Genomic DNA, 23,062 nt, shown 5'->3' with positions numbered 1-23,062 from the left:
TAAACCAAACAAGGATACAACAAAGAAAAAGAACTACAGACCGATCTCCCTCATGAACATTGATGCAAAAATACTCAATAAAATACTGGCAAACAGACTCCAAGAATACATCAAAACAATTATCCACCATGATCAAGTAGGATTCATTCCAGGGATGCAAGGATGGTTCAACATACGAAAGTCTGTCAAAGTGATACACAATATAAACAAACTCAAAGAAAAAAACCACATGATCATCTCACTAGATGCTGAAAAGGCATTTGACAAAATCCAACACCCCTTCATGATAAAGGTCTTGGAGCGATCAGGAATACAGGGAACATACCTAAACATAATAAAGGCAATTTACAGCAAGCCAACAGCCAACATCAAATTAAATGGAGAGAAATTCAAAGCAATTCCACTAAAATCAGGAAGGAGGCAAGGCTGTCCACTCTCCCCATACTTATTCAATATAGTACTTGAAGTTCTAGCCAGAGCAATAAGACAACATAAGGAGATTAAGGGGATACAAATTGGAAAGGAAGAAGTCAAGCTTTCCCTATTTGCAGATGACATGATAGTATACTTGAGCAACCCCAAAGATTCCACCAAGGAACTGATACAGCTTATAAACACCTTCAGCAACATAGCAGGATACAAGATCAACTCAAAAAAATCAGTAGCCCTCCTATATACAATGGACAAAGAAGCAGAGAAGGAAATCAGAGATACTTCACCCTTTACTATAGCCACAAATGACATAAAATACCTTGGGGTAACACTAACCAAGCAAGTGAAGGACCTATATGACAAGAACTTTAAGTCCCTGAAAAAAGAAATTGAAGAAGATGTCAGAAAATGGAAAGATCTCCCATGCTCATGGATAGGCAGAACTAACATAGTAAAAATGGCAATCTTACCAAAAGCAATCTACAGATTCAATGCAATCCCCATCAAAATACCAACACAATTCTTCACAGACCTGGAAAGAATAATACTCAACTTCATATGGAAAAACAAAAACCCAGGATAGCCAAAAGAATCCTGTACAATAACACAACCTCTGGAGGCATCACGATCCCTGACTTCAAGCTGTACTATAGAGCTACAGTAATAAAAACAGCTTGGTACTGGCATAAAAACCTACATGTGGACCAATGGAATCAAATTGAAGACCTCGACATTAATCCGCACACCTATGAACAAATAATTTTTGACAAAGAAGCCAAAAGTGCACAATGGAAAAAAGAAAGCATCTTCAACAAATGGTGCTGGCAAAACTGGATGTCAACATGTAGAAGGCTGCAAATAGATCCATATCTATCACCGTGCACAAAACTTAAGTCCAAGTGGATCAAGGACCTCAACATAAATCCAGCTACTCTGAACCTGCTAGAAGAGAAAGTAGGAAGTAGTCTTGAATGCATTGGCATAGGAGACCACTTCCTAAATAGAACACCAGCAGCACAGACACTGAGAGAAACAATCAATCAATGGGACCTCTTGAAACTGAGAAGCTTTTGTAGGGCAAAGGATACAGTCAACAAAGCAAAGCGACAGCCTACAGAATGGGAAAAGATCTTCACCAACCCCACATCTGACAGAGGACTGATATCCAGAATATGTTAGGAACTCAAGAAATTAGACATCAAAATGCCCAACAGTCCAATTAAGAAATGGGCTATAGAACTAAACAGAGAATTCTCAACAGAGGAAACTCAAATGGCTGAAAGACATTTAAGGAATTGCTCAACATCCCTAATCATGAGGGAAATGCAAATCAAAACAACTCTGAGATACCACCTTGCGCCTGTCAGAATGGCTAAGATCAAAAACACTGAAGACACCTTATGCTGGAGAGGATGTGGAGCTAGGGGAACTCTCCTCCACTGCTGGTGGGAATGCAAGCTTGTACAACCACTTTGGAAATCAATATGGCGCTTTCTTAGAAAATTGGGAATCCATCTCCCCCAAGATCCAGCTATACCACTCTTGGGCATATACCCAAGGAATGCTCAACCACACCACAAGAGCACTTGTTCAGCTATGTTCATATCAGCATTGTTTGTAATAGCCAGAACATGGAAACAACCTAGATGCCCTTCAACTGAAGAATGGATAAACAAAATGTGGTACATATACACAATGGAATACTACTCAGCAGAGAAAAACAATGAGATCATGAGGTTTGCAGACAAATGGATGGACCTAGAAAAAAATCATCCTGAGTGAGGTATCCCAGACTCAGAAAGACAAACATGGTATGTACTCACTCATAACAAGATACTAGATGTGGAACAAGGATGACTGGACTGCTACTCACATCACCAGGGAGGCTACCTGGAAAACAGGACCCCAAGAAAGACACAGGGATCGCCCAATGACAGAGAAATGGAATGAGATCTACATGAACAGCCTGGACATGAGTGGGGGTAGTGAAGGGCGAGGGTCGAGGGAAAGAGAGCTTGGGTGAGAGGGAGATCCCAGCTGGATCAACAACAGAGAGGGAGAACAAGGAATAGGAGACCATGGTAAATGAAGACCACATGAGAATAGGAAGAAACAAAGTTCTAGAGAGGCCCACAGAAATCCACAAAGATACCCCCACAACAGACTGCTGGCAATGGTCGAGAGACAGTCCGAACTGACCTACTCTGGTGATGGGATGGCCAAACACCCTAATTGTCGTGCTAGAAACCTCATCCAACTACTGAGGGATCTGGATGCAGAGATCCATGACTAGGCCCCGGGTGGATCTGTGGGAGTCCAATTAGCGAGAATGAGGAGGGTTTATATGAGCGAGAATTGTTGAGACCAAGGTTGGATAAAGCACAGAGACAAATATCCAAACGAACGGAAACACATGAAATATGAACCAATGGCTGAGGGGTCACCAACTGGATCAGGCCCTCTGAGTGGGTGAGACAGTTGATTGGCCTGATCTGTTTGGGAGGCATCCAGGCAGTGGCACCGGGTCCTGTGCTCATTGCATGAGTCGGCTGTTTGAAACCTGGGGCCTATGCAGGGTCCCTTGGCTCGGCCTGGGAGGAGGGGACTGGACCTACCTGGACTGAGTCCACCAGGTTGATCTCAGTCTGTGGAGAAGGCTTTGCCCTGGAGAAATTGGAACGGGGGGTGGGCTGTGGGGAAGGTGAGGGGGGCGGGAGGGGGGAGAACAAGGGAATCTGTGGCTGATATGTAGAACTGAATTGTATTGCAAAATAAAAATTAAAAAAAAATGAAGCTGAGTTCTTTCTGACTTTTAAGGTGACATTCTTAACCATTATGAAGGTGTGTTTGTAACACTGTATGTACAAAAAATAATCATGTTATATAGCTACCGAAACATATGTGAACTTTGTTAAGAATGCTAATAAACAGGCCCTTTACTAACTAACAAATAAAAATAAATAAAAAAAAAGTTGAATCCATAGCAACAGAAAGCACAAGGGTGGTTAACAGGTGAGAGAAGACAAAGTGAAGAAATTTGGGCAAATGAGTAAAAACTGGAAGATATGTTGGATGGGTAACTATATATTTCATGTACATCACAAGCACCACAGTTAATATCATATTACATCATGAAAACTATGAAGACATTCTATTTTATGTACACACACACACACACACACACACACACACACACACTGAATAAATAATGAAAGTCTATAGTTAGGATAACTTTAATAATTTTAGCAATCTTTCAATGGATAGATAGATGATAGGTAGGCAATAGACAGTTAAGTAAAATATACCTTCTACAGAAGATTATGTAAGATAGGAAGCAATGGAGTAATTTTTAAGAAGGATTTTAAATTTAAAGCTCAATCAGCATGATAAGTTAGGAAGCTTCTTAGTACAGTTAGTGTAAACATAAAAAGAGAATTAAAGACTAGTATGTATGCATATCCATATTTGGATCAGTTTACTATTCTATGAATTTATGATATGTTTCATAGTGGATAATATCAAATATTGTCTCATATCTTAACTAATCAAGCATTTATAGCAAGCTCTGTAGTCATGAGGTTAATCCCAAATCACTGTAAATCAAGTGGGGTACAAAGAGCAGAGAGGTAACTTGATGCAGAAATGTCTCCAACCCCTTTCTGAACCACATTCAATTAAGTCTGGGATTCTAGTTTAGAGAATTCATGGGCTTATATGAAAACTAATAAAGATATCTTTCCCTGTATCATGATTCAAGAAAATTTCTTCACATTTATTAAGGAAATTCAAAATGCTTGAGGGTTCGTTGACATTCCCACTAATAACATATACCAAAAATGATTATGAGGCTCTGGTGACAAGGAATGTTGATACATGCTTACTGGAATACCAGTGGTGACCTCAACCTACTGACACTTGTCAGCTTCCAAAGGGAGGAGTGTAGAACTGGCAGGATTGCCATGGTGATTAACTCCACTGACCCTTTTCATAGTTCTTATTTTTCGGGATTTGGAGTTCAAAGGAAGGCCCCACAGTTTAGCCCATTACAAAGGAGCAGAGGCTCAGACCTGTGTGTGCCTCAGATGTTTATTGAGCTTTGCTGGATTTCTTGTGCATCCCGAAGAAGCTGAAAATACTCAGAAAATGTTTCCTAAATTTCCTTTTGACTCCCCCCGCCCTTTTAGTTTCCCTGGTACAAAAAAAAAAATCTCAATCTTAATTTTTTTTAAGCTATAAAAATACATGTTGAACCAAGATTAGGAAAAAGTTAACTGTCCAAATAATACAAATAAAGTTTTCTTTTCATCCTGCCACCTGTTAGTAACAGAACAGTTTGATTTTCCTTTTTTGGAAGTGTTTTTGAGCTGGGTAGTAGTGTTCATCCCCAGAGCATGGGTAGCATTCTTCTCCTGCTTTACTTGGGGTTTCCTACCTGTAAATGTTTGTGCTGGCACAACTTGGTGGAAGAGCTAAGAAATGTTTGCATAGATTTATAAATGTCTAAACTTGATTCACAAGTAGTCACAAACTTATTATGGAATCTTCATCTTTCTACTTACAATTAGATCGTGAAAAGCTAAATGGTTTTCATGTACAAACCATGAGAGCTGCAATGTAAAATAAAGATATTTGCGAGCATTAAGCAGGATGGAGCAGAAGTGGGAAGGAGGTGGCTCATGTGGGCAATATAACTCTCTTGGGTCCTATCCTGGTTAACTTAAGCCTTACAGCTAATAGGTCTTATCACCATCTGTGACATGGAATTGGCCAGAGGCCCAGACCCAGAGCATTTAATTGGATGAATGATGACTAATCTGGAGACAATATAAATCAAAGGATTCAAGGCAGCAGGCTGCTCTGTTCATCACAAGTGGCATCTTCGGCAAATTAACAGCCCCCACTCTCTCAGTACAGACAAATCAAGTCCTGTTATTATATGTAGGGTTCAGCACAAGGAAAGGTTCGACTTCCCAGGATGCCCAGCCTCTGTGACCCAGCTTTACTGCAAGGTGGTTGTAACATAATCTGTGAGCCAGCAGATGTCGTCCATACATTGTTCATGATTTGCTTTCTCCAAGTACAGAGCAAATACTGGAGAGAGAGGGAACTGTTGCTATAGCTGCTAAGTGACTAAGAGGATTCTACCCTGAGTAGTGCTGAGTTTACTGATAAAATTTACTTCCTCTAAGAGTGCCTGTGTGGTTCATGAAAATGTTTCATTCATAGGAAGCACTTTAATGACAGTGAAACATAATGATTGCTTTTGCGATGGTTCTATTTTTTTCTGCTCACATTTTTAAATGTTTAATCTCCTCAAGCTGATTTTAATTTTAGTTCATGCCTGACTGTTTTCCATTCAGTCACAACTTGATAGTTTCTGTGTATACAGGGCTAAATAATATTTTCCCTCTCAGTGAGGTGGATAAAGAAACAAGCTAAGTAACAGAATACAACTCTGGTGATGTCTGAGGTTGGGAATTTCTGGAAGGAGACTCTGAGGTGAAATATAGGTGGGCACTTGTGAGAAGATGACAGAGTGAACAGAGATGGGCAAAGGGGAAGAGCCAATTTGTGTTATATTCAGCCAGTACTGTGAGGTGTCTGGAATAAATATTCTGTAGGAGGCCTGCCCCACATCAGCTTTGTGTTTTAAATCACTTCTTAGCCTGTGGCTGGGTGGGGAAGGTGGAGCTTGCTGTAGCCTGGAGAGGCAGATAGCTTAAGTTTGCACGTGGACACTCTCTTTGGAAGCTGCAGGATGCTCTTTCCCTGTACGGAGATCTGCATGATGCATCTCTGTGAAAACCACACATGCAATGTGGTGGGGACCCGAGAAGAAAGTTATAGCTCAGCCTTTGGGATATAACCATGGATTGTGAGTTGCTAATAAGCCTTACCAACATTAATAATAATATTGAGCCAGGCTGTGGTGGCACATGCCTTTAATCCCAGCACTTGGGAGGCAGAGGCAGGCCAGTCTCCTGAGTTCCGGGATAGCCAGGGCTACACAGAGAAACTTTGTCTTGAAAAAACCCAAAAATAATGATGATGATGATGATGATGATGATGATGATGATGATGATGATAATGATGATGTTTACTAAACCATTACTCTGCATCAGGTGTATTTTCAAATTCTCTCCATGGATTATCATATTTGATATTTGTCACAAGTTTAGGAGACAGATACGTAACTATCATTCTCAGGTTGTATATGAGGATACAGAGGCTGAAGTATTAAGTAACTTGCTTAAGTTAGTGAGTAATTAAGTAAGTTTTCATAGTTGGATTCATCCTATGCTGTATAACTTCAGGACACATTGAGTATATAACCTGCTTTGCAGGAGTGTGGACTGGGATATTGTGGTAATCCTGAGATTTATGAGAGAAAAACCAGTTCCACACTTTTGAGCCAAAATTGAAGCAAGCTTTTATTAAATACTGACCAGGTAAAAAGGACTCTGGCCAGGTCCACCTCTGGGTTCCAAGGAGATGACCACGAGTCACATTTTGCAGGGTAAAATGACAGAACCCATAATTCACTGCATTTCCGTTTAGGTCCAATCAGTGGCAATCCTTACTTTCTGCCTACCTACCTCCTGCCTGTGTATGATCAGTGTAGTTGGTTCAAACAAACTTGTTTAAAGAAGCAAAAGCATGTGGCTTGTTATTTCCCAAGAACTACAACTCCTAGAATTGCAGGAAGTTACCTTGTCCCTGGGCAGGTGGGGCTTACAGGTTAACTTTAGCTCTTACAGTCCTACTGGGAAAATAGTGAAAAACATGTGAACTCTCTAGCAAAGTTTTTGCCATAGAGTGAGCACTTAATTTTTGTTGTTGTTGTTGTTGAAGATGGTGAATATAGGGAGAAGAAAAGTATAATGAAGAGATTAGAAAACAAATGAAGAAAAAGGTCATCAAGAAGATAGATATGGTCAAATAATCGAGTCCCATGCCCTGTTAACATGCTCCAATGCCTATCCCCCGCAAACACTTGAATGAGTATTAAACATGTTGTGATTTCTGAATTGGAAGATGCCACTTCTGAGATGATTTCCCTCCACTCCCTAAAGATGTACACGTGATGGATCCTCTGCCACTATTCATCAGTTGTCCTGTCACAGCAAGGCTGTTTACAAAGGTCCCTGAACTGCGTGGACCTACTTTATGTGGAAGACAGTCTGATTCTTGCCTCACAGAAATTCTCACCACCATTGGTAAGAATCATCTGCTTGCACTGCCTGGCTACTGGATTTGTATTCTCAGAATTTGATGGCCACACATTTCATCTTCTGATTTTATATCCTTGTTCCAGCCTTTTCTCTGTCTGTGCATTTTGTATTCAACCTTTGCAGCACTTGTGTCTCTTGCTCAGTTGTGAAGCCCAATAGTCATGCATTTCCACAACCACACTCCTAACTTCAGTAGTATAGAAGACTTGTCCTCTTGCTGATCTCATCTGTCTTTAAAACACCATGTTTTAAAGGTTATTTCTAAACAACATATGCCGCGGCTTAGGATATCATTGTTAACTTGTGGATATTTTAAAGTACAGATAGGGTTTTGTACTATAGTCTCAAATAAAGATTTGACAGTTTTATTAGATTTTCTAGTCCTGGATGGGTTTTAACTATGTGACCCTCTTCCAAAGCCCATCATTTATGGTTTCTAGGGTTGAGAACCAAACCACATCCTGGACTGGTTAAAAAAGATAAGAGGTGAAAGTGAGCTGAGTACCAGCATTCATCTGTCTTTGCTTCCTGACTGGAGACAGCCTCATAGTTTTATCATGCTCCCATCACCATGCTTTCCCATGATGATAGTCTTTATCCCTTCAAAGCATGAACACAATATTTCCCTCCTCCCTTCCCCTTCTCCTTTCTCCTCCCTCCCCTTTTCTTCCATCGTTCTCCCTCTTCTTTTCTCCCCCACTCCTTCCTTCCACCCCTCCTGCAGTCAGTTCTGATGACATAAGAAGATCATCGTCTGGAGTCCATGCTTCTAGCATTGCTTCAAATTCCTAACAGAACCCCTTCTTTTAACTTTACTGGAACTTCCATAAAATATATAATCCTAGAAGTCGGGGCATATGCAGTTAACTAAGGCTACAGCTCCATTCAGAGTATGTGCCACTCAGTTTAAGCCTGAACATTGGCCATCTGGAATGACAGCAAATGGTGTTCAGGGCCAGGGCTGGGCTTTTGCCTGTGACAATTTAGGAAATCAGGGATGAACAGTTAGGCTTGGAAGAAACATGTACTTGCAGTTACACCCAAAGATATATGGACTAGGGTTTCACCTGGGATGATACCGAAAATGAGGGATGACCAGTGAGGCTTGGAGGGAGCATGCACTTGCAATTACATCCAATAAATGCTGGTTTATAGAATAGAAAAATAACAATCATAGAGATTTGAAAGCAATATTACCCAGGACAGAGGCAGTAGAGAGATTTGAGATGTCTAGGCCTGGTTACTCAAGTAGTGACTCAACTGCTCAATGAGGAGTTGGTCTAAATATGTATTTGTTGAATGGTTGCTGTGGAGGATTAATATATTTGGCGTGATGTGGAGTGTTAGAAAGAAGCAGATGTCTCGGATCTCAGTAGGCATTTCTACTTAGTATTTTGCTTATATCTGGAACTACTCACGATTCTTACATACTCTTACACATATCAGATGCACAAGTGAATTTGAAAGTACATTTCACAATACCAGTGGGCAAAACTGTTCAGGCGGCTCCAGAACATAAGAAGAATAAGAGTAGAGCTGCCCTCGTGGAGTGACAGTGTCTTGTGGTATCATTGCCTACTCTTCCTCCTGGGGAAAATCTTGACAAGAAGCTGTTAGTAAAGTCTTTAAGTTTAATGGGTAAGAAGAAGCATGGGGTGCTGTGGGATAATGCTCTTGTGAACTGATTTAATAAAAAGCTGACTGGCCAGTAGCCAGGCAGGAAGTATAGGCAGGGCAAGCAGACTAAAAGAATTCTGGGAAGAGGAAGGCTGAATCAGGAGACACCAGCCTGCCGTCCAGGGAGCAGCATGTAATGGCACACGGGTAAAGCCATGGAACACGTGGCAACATATAGATTAACAGAAATGGGCTGAATTTAAGTGTAAGAGGTAGTCAGTGGTGGGCCTGAGCTACTGGCAGAGCAGTTATAAGTAATATTAAGCCTCTCTGTGATTATTTTATAAGCAAGCCATGGGACTGCAGGGCCCAGGCAGGACTGGAGAAACTTCTAGCTACAATGGGGTCAAAGGGCAACACTTGGTTTAAGTGAAATTAAAATTGTTGAATTAATAAATTTATTTTATGTACATGACTGTTTGCCTGCGTGTATCTATATGCACCATGTGTGTACCTTGTGCCCAGAGAGAATGGAAGAGGGCATTGGATCACCCAGAACTGGAGTTAAGGTATTAGCAACCTGCCATGTGGGTGCTGAGAATCACACCCAGGACCTCTGCAACAGCAACAAGTGCTCTAAACTCCTGAGCCATCTCTCCAGCCCTTGTTGAATTTTTTTTTCTAAAACTGTTTTGCATGTGTTGATATGTGCATTTCAGGATTCAGTCATTTAAATTCGCTTTAGGTCATTTGTAGCATAATCTGCCAGTTAAGAGTCATTTAAATCTCAACTTTGTGGTTTTGTTCCAGTTTCATTCCTATCTTGAAAAAAAAATCTCTATTCTTCCCATCCCTAAGTTGTCTCACTAGTAAAATTACATCTATCTAAATGAACAGGTACTATTAGGAAGATTAAGTCAAGTGGAAGTCCTAAGACACCTAGAGACCCTGGCATATAATATGTGCTATTTAAATATATTTTTATTTTGTCATAAGGTATTATTTTTTATGCCTTCCACAGTAAAAGCAAAATTACAAACTTATGGAGTCAGAGTCATTATCATTTTCTCATCTTTTGTTAGAGATAGGATCTCACTGTGCTGTCCAGGCTGGTCTAAAGAAAATCCTAAAAGGAAATGATCCGACTGTTTTAGTCTCCTGAGTAGCTGAGGCAACAGAGCTGCACGGCCATGCCCAGGGCCAAGGCTGTGTTTATGTTTCTTTTTATCTTAAATGTTTAGAATATTTGCATATAGCTGACACTCAGAAAAACAGTGGACAAAGAATGAAGTGAGCTCTTACCCTGACTTAGACAACCATAGGAGTTGAGGATATCCAAATGAACAAAATGATGCCCTTAAAAATCTTCAGCCTGATTATCTTAAAGCAGGCAAATCAAGTAAAATACAGTCATTCAATTCAGTACAACTTGATGTAAATTAATATGATAACGGAGACATGTAAAATCTAAACACTTTTGGAGAACAGAAACTTGGGTAGAATTTTTTTTCCCTTTGGTGGAAGTACCCAGGATTTTGTTGCAGTTAAAGTATGCATAACTAGAGCAGACTAATGCTAAAAGACACATGTAAAATGTGTGAAAGAGACACGCCTCTTCACAGGTATAAGTATATGAAAGCACAGAGGCAGAGAGCAGGACAATGTTTGGAAACAGCAAGTTGTGTTACTCAACAGAACATGGAGGAAAGAAAAGGCTGAAAATGGAAACCCACAACTGTGGCAGTCCTGATATCAGTTGGAGTCTGGTGGGGATGCAATAACTGCAGATTTCTGTGAATAGATATTTGTGAACATGAGGTGTCTGTTCTGGCTTAAACAATTCTGTCTAGCTGCCTTTGGAGTTCTTGAATCTTTACAAATAGATTCTTTTTTTTTTTAAAATGAAAGTCTAAAACGTAAGGGTCTTGCTCTTTAGGGGCTTTAATTAAATGCTCTTGAATGTTGTTTCAAGTAACCAATAGATTGTGTGTAGGTTGGACCACTCACTTTTCCAGGTTGAATTTCGAAATCCTGTAGAGTTTTATTTTCATGTAGCGAGATGTCAAGAACTTGATCGTGGGAAGTTTTCACTTGTGTGGAACCCACACTGATCTCAATTTGCTTTGATTTTGTACCAGAAGAACTATAACTGAACATGGCAACCAGGGAGAACGAGAATGGTCAAAGTACATAGAAGGCCTGTGTGCAATTTTTACATTTCCGTCTTCCCTTTTCGTGCTTACTTTATCACTCACTTATATTTGTATAGCTTTAACAAATGTTTGAGGCCATATGTTTCTCCTTTTTAATGCTTCACCCACAGTGAAAATTCAAGGATACATATATTAGTTTTTAACTGTGTTATTTTCCACATGAACTAATTAATATAAAATTAATGAAAATAATAATTTTTTTCAATTACACATAGAAATAGGAACTCTGCCAAATGTCCATGCTTTGAGCATGTTCATATGGAAAATGGGCACAATGGTGAAATTATCACATCAAGCTCATCACTGAAAAGCTTGCTCACCCTGCTTTCAAGGTTGATGATTACCCCAGCTATCTGGAACTCAGGCTTCCCAGTCCCAGGGATAATCATTTTCTAAGAACTGATCTGTAGCAGATACCATGTCCTTTTTTTGTGGAGAAAAAAAAAAGGAAAGCAAACATAGATTCTATTTCTGCCAGGGCACAATTTCCAAGTAAGAATATGACTATATGTTTAACAGCATATGGATTTTAGAATTAGATATGGGCTCAATATCGGTCTCCAAGTCTCATTTAAACGTACAACTTTAATTTCTCAACCATGACATTAGAATTCCTGGTATCTAGTTCTTAGGGTTACTTCAAAGATGAAACAATGAACAGGTTGGTAGCACCTTCTGGTATACCTATCAGGCAATCAGTATACCTGTATGCCCACACCGGTATGATATCATGCCTTCTGATTTCCAGAGGATTCCCCTTGTCTGAAATATGAATCTCCAAACTTGTCTAAATGAAGTTATCTCAAACAACCCACTGGATAATTTATGGTTGCTTATATTGAATATCATGCCAGAGCTTTGTTAGGAGAAGCTCTATTTTCTGTGGCTCTGTAGTTGAGTTAACCCTACTGATTCCATCAAATATAAAAGGGTGGTCTTTATCCCTGACTCAGACTGGCTAAAAGGTAGTGGCTTACTCTTGCACCCCCAAACTATTGCCTAGCTTCCATCATAAATATTAGGCAAGCTAGTGATAATATCTCTTTCTATTGGGATTGATGACCTGGCAGAATATATCTTGCCTATCATGTAGCAAAGAACTATGGGAATTCAGAGTAGGAGACAGAAGAAGGAGGGGAGACGAGAGAGAAGGAGGAAAAGGGACATAGAGAAAGAGAGATACAGAGAGAGACAGAGACAGAGACACAGACACAGAGACACAGAAAGAGAGAAAGGAATGAGATAGAGACAGAAATAGAGAGACAGAGTGACAGAGATACACAGAGAATCAAATAGGATCAGTTGAATCCCATAATGCAAATATTCCAATAATAGCACTTTTGCCCCTAGACTTCTTCACATCATTCTTCATCTACCTTGAGATGGTATGATTTATTTGTAAAGAAAGGCATTCTGCAAATGCATAATTTACTTCCTAAGAGAAGTTACTTTGGTTAATAAAGTTTAATCTTTTATAAAGGTACTTTGAATTTTAAAAATAATTATGAATTTGTTCTTTTATAGATTCATAATTTCTAAAATCAACAGTACATTGGAAAGAGTTTATTAAAATAATATGTTATGTTTTTAGTTTTTGAGGTCCTTACTATTAATAGCTAGACTGGAGTTTACAAAGTGGGATGTGGATTTCTTGTGTTAGGAGTAACATTAATATTGGAACGAGTGGCTAATTTTTATGTTCAGGTCACCTCTGGACCAGAAGAGGCCTCTTGGCTTGAGAATCACCCAGAAGTCAACACCACTACGAAAGTCATAACATAGACATACTGAGAATATTCCAAGGTGTTAATCAAGGCAAGTGCCTGACTAAGCTGCTGGATTACAAGCCTGACAGCCCCTCTACAGTCCCTCAAGTATCTGCAGTGTGGCTCTCTACACCTCACCACCTCCTGGTGACAAGGGATTTAGGACAATTATGGTGATGATACCAAAAAAAGTAATTTTTTTTTAAAGAGGCAAGGGAAGGGATTGGTTATAATAATGCATGAGATTAAACACTTATCTCCACAAATGCGTGAAACCCAAGATCTCTGTTTCAGTAGAAACTTCTAAGAGATGTGGCCTCACCTACAAGCATGCTGGGAATCATGAGTTTCATCTCTCCCTCAGGTGTTTACTGAGTTTTCGTTCAGTGTTAGCTACATCTGTACAGAGGGACATAGAAACAGAAAGCAATCCCTTCCCTATGGAATCTGCATTCTGGAGGAGGCAACTGAAATTGGATTGAAGTGGATGTATAAGATGCTCAATGGTCATTGTGCTTTGGGACAATTGCACTGCATAGAAGCAGGAATAGTCTAGTGAGAGTAGAGTTTGGGGAAGATCTCCCGAAGAATTGAAGGGGCAAAACACTGGATATCTCTGGGAAGTTTGAAGGGGGTGTGGGGAGCATGTGAATGACTGGTGTGACAGACAAGCAGCAGGAACATCATCATGGCTGGCAAAGAGTGAAGACAGGAAAGGTAACAGGAAGTGACATCGGGAAAGTGGCTGGGCCCAGAGCGTGAATCTTGGAGCAGACATGCCAAAGTGGATGGGGGGAGATGATGAGGCCTCAGTGTTACACAAGGGACTACAGGCAACTAAGGCATTCTAAGAACAGGAGAAATAGGCTTCCCTAGAGTAGAAGACAACAACAGTTATCCACTAACAAACGATCAGCCCTGAAAGCATACACCCAAGCGACATTAAACAGAATGAACAGATTCATTAAAGAATACACATGTATACACATGCACACATATAACAGCAATTAATGAAAAAAGGCCATGAACTTGAAAGGGAGTAAGGAGTGGTCAGTATATGGGAGAGTTTTGGGGGGAGGAAAGGGAAGGAAGAGAGAAATGATACAATTATCTCAAAATAATGCATAATCTTAAAAAAAAGAAATGGTAAAAAAAGTAGAATAGGTTTTTATTCTGAGCAGCAGGGAAGCCTTTGAAGGAAATCTGACAGCTCTTCATTTACTCAATAATATAATATACTTGCCTAATTCATGCTTGGAGCCTTGATGGAATATGTATGTGTTTATGTGTGTATACTCTCTCTCACACACACACACAAACACACACACACACACACACACACACACACACACACACACACAGTCTACAAAATACACAAATGGCCCTGCCATACAGGTTGGTACTGAAACCACTATCTACAAATGAGGCAGCATGGCGGGTGGATGGACATTATGTGCATCGCTTCCACTCCTGCTAGGTCCATTGTCCCACCGGAATGCAGCTGGAGCACACCTTCACAGATGAAGAGTTTCAGGATGAAGAGTTGAACATTCGAGAGAATGCAGGCCATGCAGGCGGCATGCGGGTAAACACATCCACGCCTTTGTCTTTCACTTCATCATGCAATCTCATCTTTTCTATTAAAATTCAGGATATCTGTTGGCTATAGCTTGGATTCTCATGGGGCCGAGTGTGGGGCCAAGGATGAAGCTCACAATAGTTTCAGTTGCAAGCTCATCCTCCAATTTTATTGCAATATCTTTAACAATAAAAATTTGAACTTTTTAAGGAGTTCTAATGTAGAACAATATGATTTTAACAGTAATATTGTATTGCATGTTTGAAGCTTGCTGAAATGGTAGCCTCTAGTGTTCTAAGTATGCACAGACACACAGACACACAGACACACACATGTAAAGTTGTGTGAGGATGTGCTGATTAGCTCGAATGTAGTGAGGAGATCACAAAATTCACATTTCTTCATTCTGTCCCTTCCTCTTCCACTTTTTCCCCCTTTCACTTTCTGTTTTCCTAACCTGTGAGTTTGTCCTGGAAAACCCAAATCTTTTCAAACTCTATAAATCATATAGTTCTATTATATTTTGATACCTTACCCCAAATCACCCAACCAGGTCTCCACCATCCAAGAAAAATGTGCCTTCAGGATCAAGCTGCTTTGGGCTATACCTCCAGAATTACAGTTCTCTACTAATAGAATTCCTCCCTAAGCAGAAATAGATATTTATAAGTTACCTTTTTCCACCTTATTTTCTCCAAACTTTTATATAAACATGTTTAACCATTTTTAATATGTGATATGACTTAAAAATCAGTGTGTACATTTAATTTAGTAATGTTTTAGGGCATTTAAAGAAGTAAGTAATTAAAAGAAAATGCATGGCACCCAGTCCCTGATCCCACATGCTAGCACTTTCATACCCTTATGATCCAGCTCATCATTCAGAACTACAAGTATTTATACCATTTCTGTCTTTTTTATTATACTGTGAATACCTCAAAGGCACAGTATATCTCAATAGGACAGATTCTGTCCTATTCAGATATAAACCAAGAGCAATATGTGAAGAGCTAATGTTAGGTCCGTAATACAAAGCACTGAGTACTTGTATCCTAAAAGAATAAAGGGCTGTTTCTTATTCCTGGGGCTATAATTTTAGTTGAGCTTTCAAAAATATACTTTAATATTTACAAGGCATTGTTTATACAATGCTTTACTTTTGGGTTAATTTATGTGAAAAACCACCTCTAGAGGTCTATAAAGTTTAAGAATACTTAGGCAGTGTTTTAGGCACTTTATGTTTTGTTTTTACAGTTACTTTTAGTCCTTAAAATCTCTGAATATATTTTTTTTCCAATACTAACATTAGCTAAGGGGATGCACAGCAGACTGTTCTCACAACACTACCTTATTTCTTCCTTCTGGGCACTGCTTCGTCAACATGTTCCTCTTTTAGCAAGTCTAATTTCTCCCAACACTCATGGGCACTGCCAAAGAACCAGAACAAAGTAGAAAGCAGAGTTAGATGAATAAATTATATAATTGTACAAGCACCCAGCACATTTCATTTATCAAATATGGAATCCTTGGGTTACAAGCCAACATAAGGATATCTAGTAGGATATCTTTCTTAATGCACAGATCTCTTGCATACTAGCTCTGACCAATTCATTAAAATTTTAACTCAGTTTCCAGGCTCTGAGCCTAGATTCAAAAGTGCGTGCCATGCAATGGGGCAAATGTGCTCCTGCATTATACCCATAAAGCACCCGCAGGGTGGCAATCTTCACTAATCACAATGAGCTACGTGACTTTTGATTTCAAAAGACCCCAGCTTTCAGAATATATTACTTTTTAAATGATCTTTTCTTTCGAGAGTTTGGAGAACTTTGCCATTTGTAATTTATCTGTCTTCAAACTGGCAAATGTCATAACTGTGAATTTTTTTTTTTTTTTTTTGGTTTTTAGAGACAGGGTTTCTCTGTGTAGCTTTGCACCTTTCCTGAACTCACTTGGTAGCCCAGGCTGGCCTCGAACTCACAGAGATCTGCCTGGCTCTGCCTCCCGAGTGCTGGGATTAAAGGCGTGTGCCACCACCACCCGGCCATAAATAAATTCATTTAACCATGAATTTATTTTGTTTATAAATGTAAACGTTACCTCAGGAGAAAGTGTGTCATATGAAAATGACTTGCTGTCTATCAAGAATATAAGAGCTAAGGACCAGTTACTATTTTTTTAGGCATTTTATGATCTCAAACACACATGGCATTTTCAGAAAGCTTATTATGATTTGGAATAGAAAGGTAGTTAAACAAGCAATCCTATAGATATTGAAATGCTAAGGCATAGATATGTGTATTAGAAACACATAACTAATTTAGAGTGACCAGGATCAACGTGGATGATAAATAGCTGAGGTCCGAAGAAGGAGAAATTGCCATGGTTAAAAGAACAGAAAACAGTGTGTTTGATGGTCCTATGAGCAGAAATACCATGGTAAGTTAGTGGAGATAGAAGCCAATGAGAACAGCAAAACAAACCCAGTGTGATTCAAAGAGGGGCAGCATATGAGACTGGAGAGAAGGTCATGGGTCTGCTGATAGAGGGCCTACCTCATAACATCTCATAAGCAATTTGATACTTAGTGCAAATAAAATGGGAAATGTTGAAAGTTTGTGTAAGTTGATGACAGAGAGCAGTGTGAATTGCACTGTGTGTGGAAGAAATGCTGTTTGGGCCAGCTCTTGCTGGCATAGGCAACAACTCTTACACACTTGAGAACATGGAGAACTTGTGAAATTATTGGAGGCTCAAAATTGGACTCAATGTGAGTATTTGCACATTGGAAATTGGCAAACATCCCAATAAATGTTTTGTTGTTTGAGTTCTGATGTTGTTGTTGGAAAGACATTTTATCATCCCACCCCTAGAACAGATGTAAACAATGCAGGGATAAGCAGAAACATGTTGGACTGACCATACTGGGGAATGAAGTGGGCATTTATGTTTGAAAAATATTTAGGGATGACTTCTCTTTGTGAAGTAGACATGGAGCTGGTCAGAAAGCGTAGCGTGCACCAGGCTCTCATGCAGCCCATCTTTTCCCTCGACAACCTTCAAGTAGCTCTAGCTTGAAATCAAATGCCAAACTCTTCAAACATCCCATTGCGCATTCACTTGCTTCTCAAGAAAATGGATGTTATAAATCTTACCGTAGACTCTGTGAACAAGTGAAGAACACATACTTCAATTTTGATAATGCTATCAGCATCATAAAGCGAATGCCACTTTTTGTCCAGAGGCTGTGCTATCCTCATCTGGTATTTGTTTCCAATGTCCTCCAAGCCCCTCAAAGACAATATGAATACCAAATGGAGAAGGCAAGTTGGACATTAAACTATATGTCCTCATGCAATTTTGCAAGGATGACTTTTCTCCAGGGTAACACTGAAGCAGATGTTATGATTCTGTGAAAGTTTTATTTGTAATTTTATGAGATTAGAAAAAATATTCCATATGGAATGTTCTCTTTGGTTTTCAGTAAGAATTATATATAGCATGGAAAGGTAAGAAACAGAACGGGAAAGATTATTTATTTTGGCTAATTCTGTTGCTAGGCAGACATATTATTTGTATCCTGGCTCCAAATTGCTCATTTTGAATATAGAACAGATTTTTTTTTCTTGTTGTGTCAGATGACAGAGGTTGAGACACTTCACAATGGCTAGCCTTTCTGTGCCGGAAAATCCATATCATGTCATTTTTACACTCCAAAGATGATTCTGTTTAGATAGAGTGAAGTGTCAGGAATGAAGCCTTCTGACAGCAGGGTGAAACTCTCACATTTAAAGAATTCTCACCAGAGGTGTTTGTAATCTCTCTCTATTTTCCCTTCTTCAGAAAACCTGTTTGAAGATAAAGCAGAGTGTAACCTGTGCCCTGTCAGCTTCCTGCAGAGTGTTAACTCAAAAACCCCCATCAGTCACAGAGGACACCATTTAACAAGTTCCTGGTGACCAGGAATGAGTTCCAGATCACTTTCCACACTATCTGGCTGTCTTCTGCCACAGCCTCCATAGTTAGTCATTCTATCCACAGAAGAGCATCTAACTTCACATTGAAAGCTTTCCCAAACAAGGTCCAGTATTATTGTGTACCTGTAACATAGAAATATGGCACACAACTTAGCAGATTTTGATAACTTCAATAAAATAAGAATACCGTGTAATCATCCTTAATAGATCTAGTGTCTGCAAAATGAGTTGTTAGAAGTGTTGCTGGCTTTTACTTTTGGTACAAAGAGTAAATCCAATATCCTAAGTGCTATGTTATTTTACTTAAAACAAATTAAAAATTCTTCTCATTCTACATTATGCCTATGTGTTGGGGTTCCCATGGTGAACAGGAAGGTCGTTCCTTTCATGGAGCTTGCATTCTTAGAATGAATGATTGGATGAATTATACCCTGGAAGCTGTGATGTTGAGGAGTTTTGTTTATTTCATGAGATTCCTTCCCACTTTTTTTAAAAAGATTTTTTTTTTAAATTTTGAAATATATCTAGTTTCAAGAAGGGCCACAAAGATGGTACAGAATGTTTTCTGGTCCTCCTAAGCTGACATCTTGCATTTTGCATAGTCAAATGATCATCTAGACATCTAAGATTGATATAGCGCTATTCAGGGGTCTATGGACGCTGTATATGTCCCCTAGTATCTATTTGCTGTTGCATTGCCCTAGTTTGTATATCACATTGCAGGAAATTGTCATATCTCCTTGTATTTCCTCAGGCTGTGACAGTTTCTCAGTTTTTGTTTTCTTTTCAGTCATAATTTCGACAATCTTGAAGACTATTGGTAATATCTTGTAGAATGTCTTTCAACTTAAAATTGTTTGCTATTTTCTTATAAAATCTAAATTAAGGATTTGAAGAATAGTGCATAGAAAACATTTTCTTCTTATCACTTTATTAAAAGGATCATGATATCAACATTTTATAAGGAGTGGCACAGACCTTGATCGCATGCTTAGGATCAAAGTGCCAGCTTCTGCCTCTGAAGTCACTATTCCTCTCTTTTGTATTACACTCCAATCCTCAAAATTGAATCACGCACAAATTGCACTCAAGGGGAAGAGCATTGAACTTCACTTCATAGAGGGAAGAGGAAGAAGTAATTTGTTACAAAATATGTTGAGATGCTAAAAGCAATATTTAATACAAGCCTTTTCTGAGTCCAAGCATATCTTCCGTGTCTCTTTAATATGACCTCCTCAAGTGAGTATTACAAGTTACTGCTGTGGAGTTGACTAGTAATTTTTTTCTATTTTTCTCATTCATTCAACGTTTATTAACTATAATTTATTAACTTTAATTCTGCAAGGAAAAGCTGCTCTCCTTTTCCAGTTTTCTATTTATTTGTTTGTTTGTCTAAACAGATATTTGTACTGGTATGATGATATTATGTATATGTTATTCTTTGGGTTCTGGTACAATCTTAGTATTATGCATTTTAATTTCAAATTGCTCCAACTGTGACCACTTCATGCTTTGCCAGATACTCTGCTGTTGCTGGTTAAAAATACAACCTTGTCATTGGCTGCTGCAAAAATTTTTGCTGTCTCTGACAGGGAGATTTCCTTCTAGGCAACTCACATGAAGGTCTGTGATTTGCAAGCTTGGGAAAGAAAGCTGGAGGAAAGGCGTTGTTCTCACATTGAGAATTACTTGCATATGTATTGGAAACCGTCAATAGCCTTCTACTGAGCATAAGTGATAGCCGTAGCAGAGAATGCAGGCAGCATTCATGTTGTTGAATTTGTTTATACATTAGTAATAACCATGCATTTCCTTTAGTGAGATACCACACACTCATCAGTTACTTCATTCCTCACAACTTCTGTCTGAGTCTAGTAAAATGTCCTATAAACAAGCCTGATTAACAATTACATGTTGAGCTTTATCTGTATCCTTCACTTTGTCATGGGAAGAAATGAAGGATACATCTCTCTTATATGAATGAAGATGTATTTTTTGTTTTGTTTGAGCAGATGACTTCCATGCATGGATTGCTAGAATCTCTGGGAAATAAATTGGAGACAAAGAGAAACAATAAAGCAAACAACCTCAACATACTATTTACAGTAGCAAAGTAAAGTAAGTCAGGAAACTCTCCAGAGCAAAACAGAAAGAAATCAAGAGTTCCTTCTGGGGGCAATTACTCCCCATTGTGAAGCATGCTCCTCCCAGTGACAGGGAGTCACCTGCAGAAGGTCAGAGTCTGGCTCAAGACAAAGAGGTATTTAAAATATGCACTGTTGTTCAGTAATGAACATCTTTTTTAAAAAAAAAATATATATATTTTTTTTGAGTATATATTTTTTTTGAGATTGTAACTACAACACTTGCTCTTTTCTCACTCCAAATCATTCCATGTATCCTGCCCCTGCTAGCTCTCGTTCAAATTCATGGCAGGCCTCTTTTCCCTTAAATGTTGTTATATGTAATATATATATATATATATATATATATATATATTACATATATTATATATACATGTAAACGTGTGTGTGCATTCCTAAGTACATAATTAAATTTGCTCAGTCTTTATAGTATTACTTCTATGTATACATTTTCAGGGTTGACCCTTAGGTATTGGATCACAAATTGGTGTACTCTTGCCTAGGGTAAACTGTTTTTCTGCACTCAGCATTCCTTATCTGCCTACATTTCTTTGTCCAGGGTTGAGGTCTAGAGAGTTTTTCCTTATTCACCTTAACATGTCTACTGGTAGCGTCCTTGTTCAGGTCATGTTGAGGCAGCCATGTTGGTGCTACTTCATGGGTGTAGCTTCTGAAATTTCTAGGAAACACAATCTCATAGTAAACATTCTGCTCCTCTGGCACTTACAATCATTCTGCTCTAACTTCTGTGATGAACTCTGAGGCTTAGGGCAGGTGTTGTGTTGTAGATGCATCAGTCAGGACTGGGCTCCACAATGCTGCATTTTCATCAATTGTAGTTTTCTATAATGGTCTCCATCTACTACAAGGAGACATTTCCTTGATAAGGGATGAGGACTATACTTATCTGTAGGTACGAGGACAAATATTTAGAATGTAGTTAGGGATGATGCTGATTTAGCAAAGTAATTGTAGATTCTCCTCCAAGATCCATGACTTCTCTAGGCCGGAGTTGTTGGCTAGGTTTCCAGTACCAGACATGTTTTCCTCTTGTTGAGGAGGCCTTAAGTCCAATCAGAGGGCTGTTGATTACCTCCAAGGTATCTTTGCCAAAACTGTACCCTTAGGGTTATCATTCCGTGCTGGTCATTGTTATGGCTCATAAGCATCATAGCTGGGTAGTACTGTTGTTTGTTTCCCTCATTTGGCAATTTGACATGTTGAGCTTTATCTGTACCCTTCACTTTGTCATGGAAAGTGAAGGATACAGAAATTACTTTCCACTTCTCGGGGGCAACCAAGGGCATTTGCTGTGATAGTCTGTATGTTTTGGGAGTCTCTTGGACAGACCTGACCAACAACTCAAAAGAGGGTTTCTCATGCCTAGTGTTGGAGCTTTTGTTAGATGGTCTGTTGCTCTTGGGGAGAGTGTTGTTAGCCCAGAAAGAAAAATGTCATTGAAACTTTACATGTATATATCCCCAACTTATGTGTATTGTAAGTATTTTAGGTAAATAATTAATAGTATTATTACTTATGCATTTTTTAGACCTGTGCACATTTGGGTATTTTCTTGTGCTAATGTTATCTTATCCATTAGTACATGTGGGATGGATTTCTATTAATATATAGATGCTTCTGCAGTGTCTAGATTCAGGAATATCTTGCTTTAATATGCAAACACAAAACCTCTTGGATATTTGTACTCTTGAAGATGATGTTAGGAATTCTAACTCTTAGGGGCATTCAAGTTACAAATTATCCAGGCACCAAGTATCTGTAGGCTCACTCAGAAGCACTAAAACTTGCAAAATATGCATGTTATTTTTTTAGAGGAAGAATAAGGCAAAGACTCAGGAAGACCATCTCTGCCTTAATGTATGCATCTGGTAGAATCAACCTAGCAGAGAAGATGGGAGAGTGTATGGGAGTGTTTTTGCCAGAGCATTTGAGAACATATATCCTCTATGTCTAATAACATATATTAAGTGTAATATAATATGGTTTAATGAATTTCATTTATCTACTATAACAGCTGGATCAGAAAAGACCATATTTTATGACAGAGCACCATAAAGATAAGTATCTGAGATAGCCGATTA

The sequence above is a fragment of the Peromyscus eremicus genome, chromosome 20 (genome assembly GCF_949786415.1).
Source record: "Peromyscus eremicus chromosome 20, PerEre_H2_v1, whole genome shotgun sequence".
Taxonomy (NCBI): domain Eukaryota; kingdom Metazoa; phylum Chordata; class Mammalia; order Rodentia; family Cricetidae; genus Peromyscus; species Peromyscus eremicus.
This window is presented reverse-complemented; position numbering follows the sequence as displayed.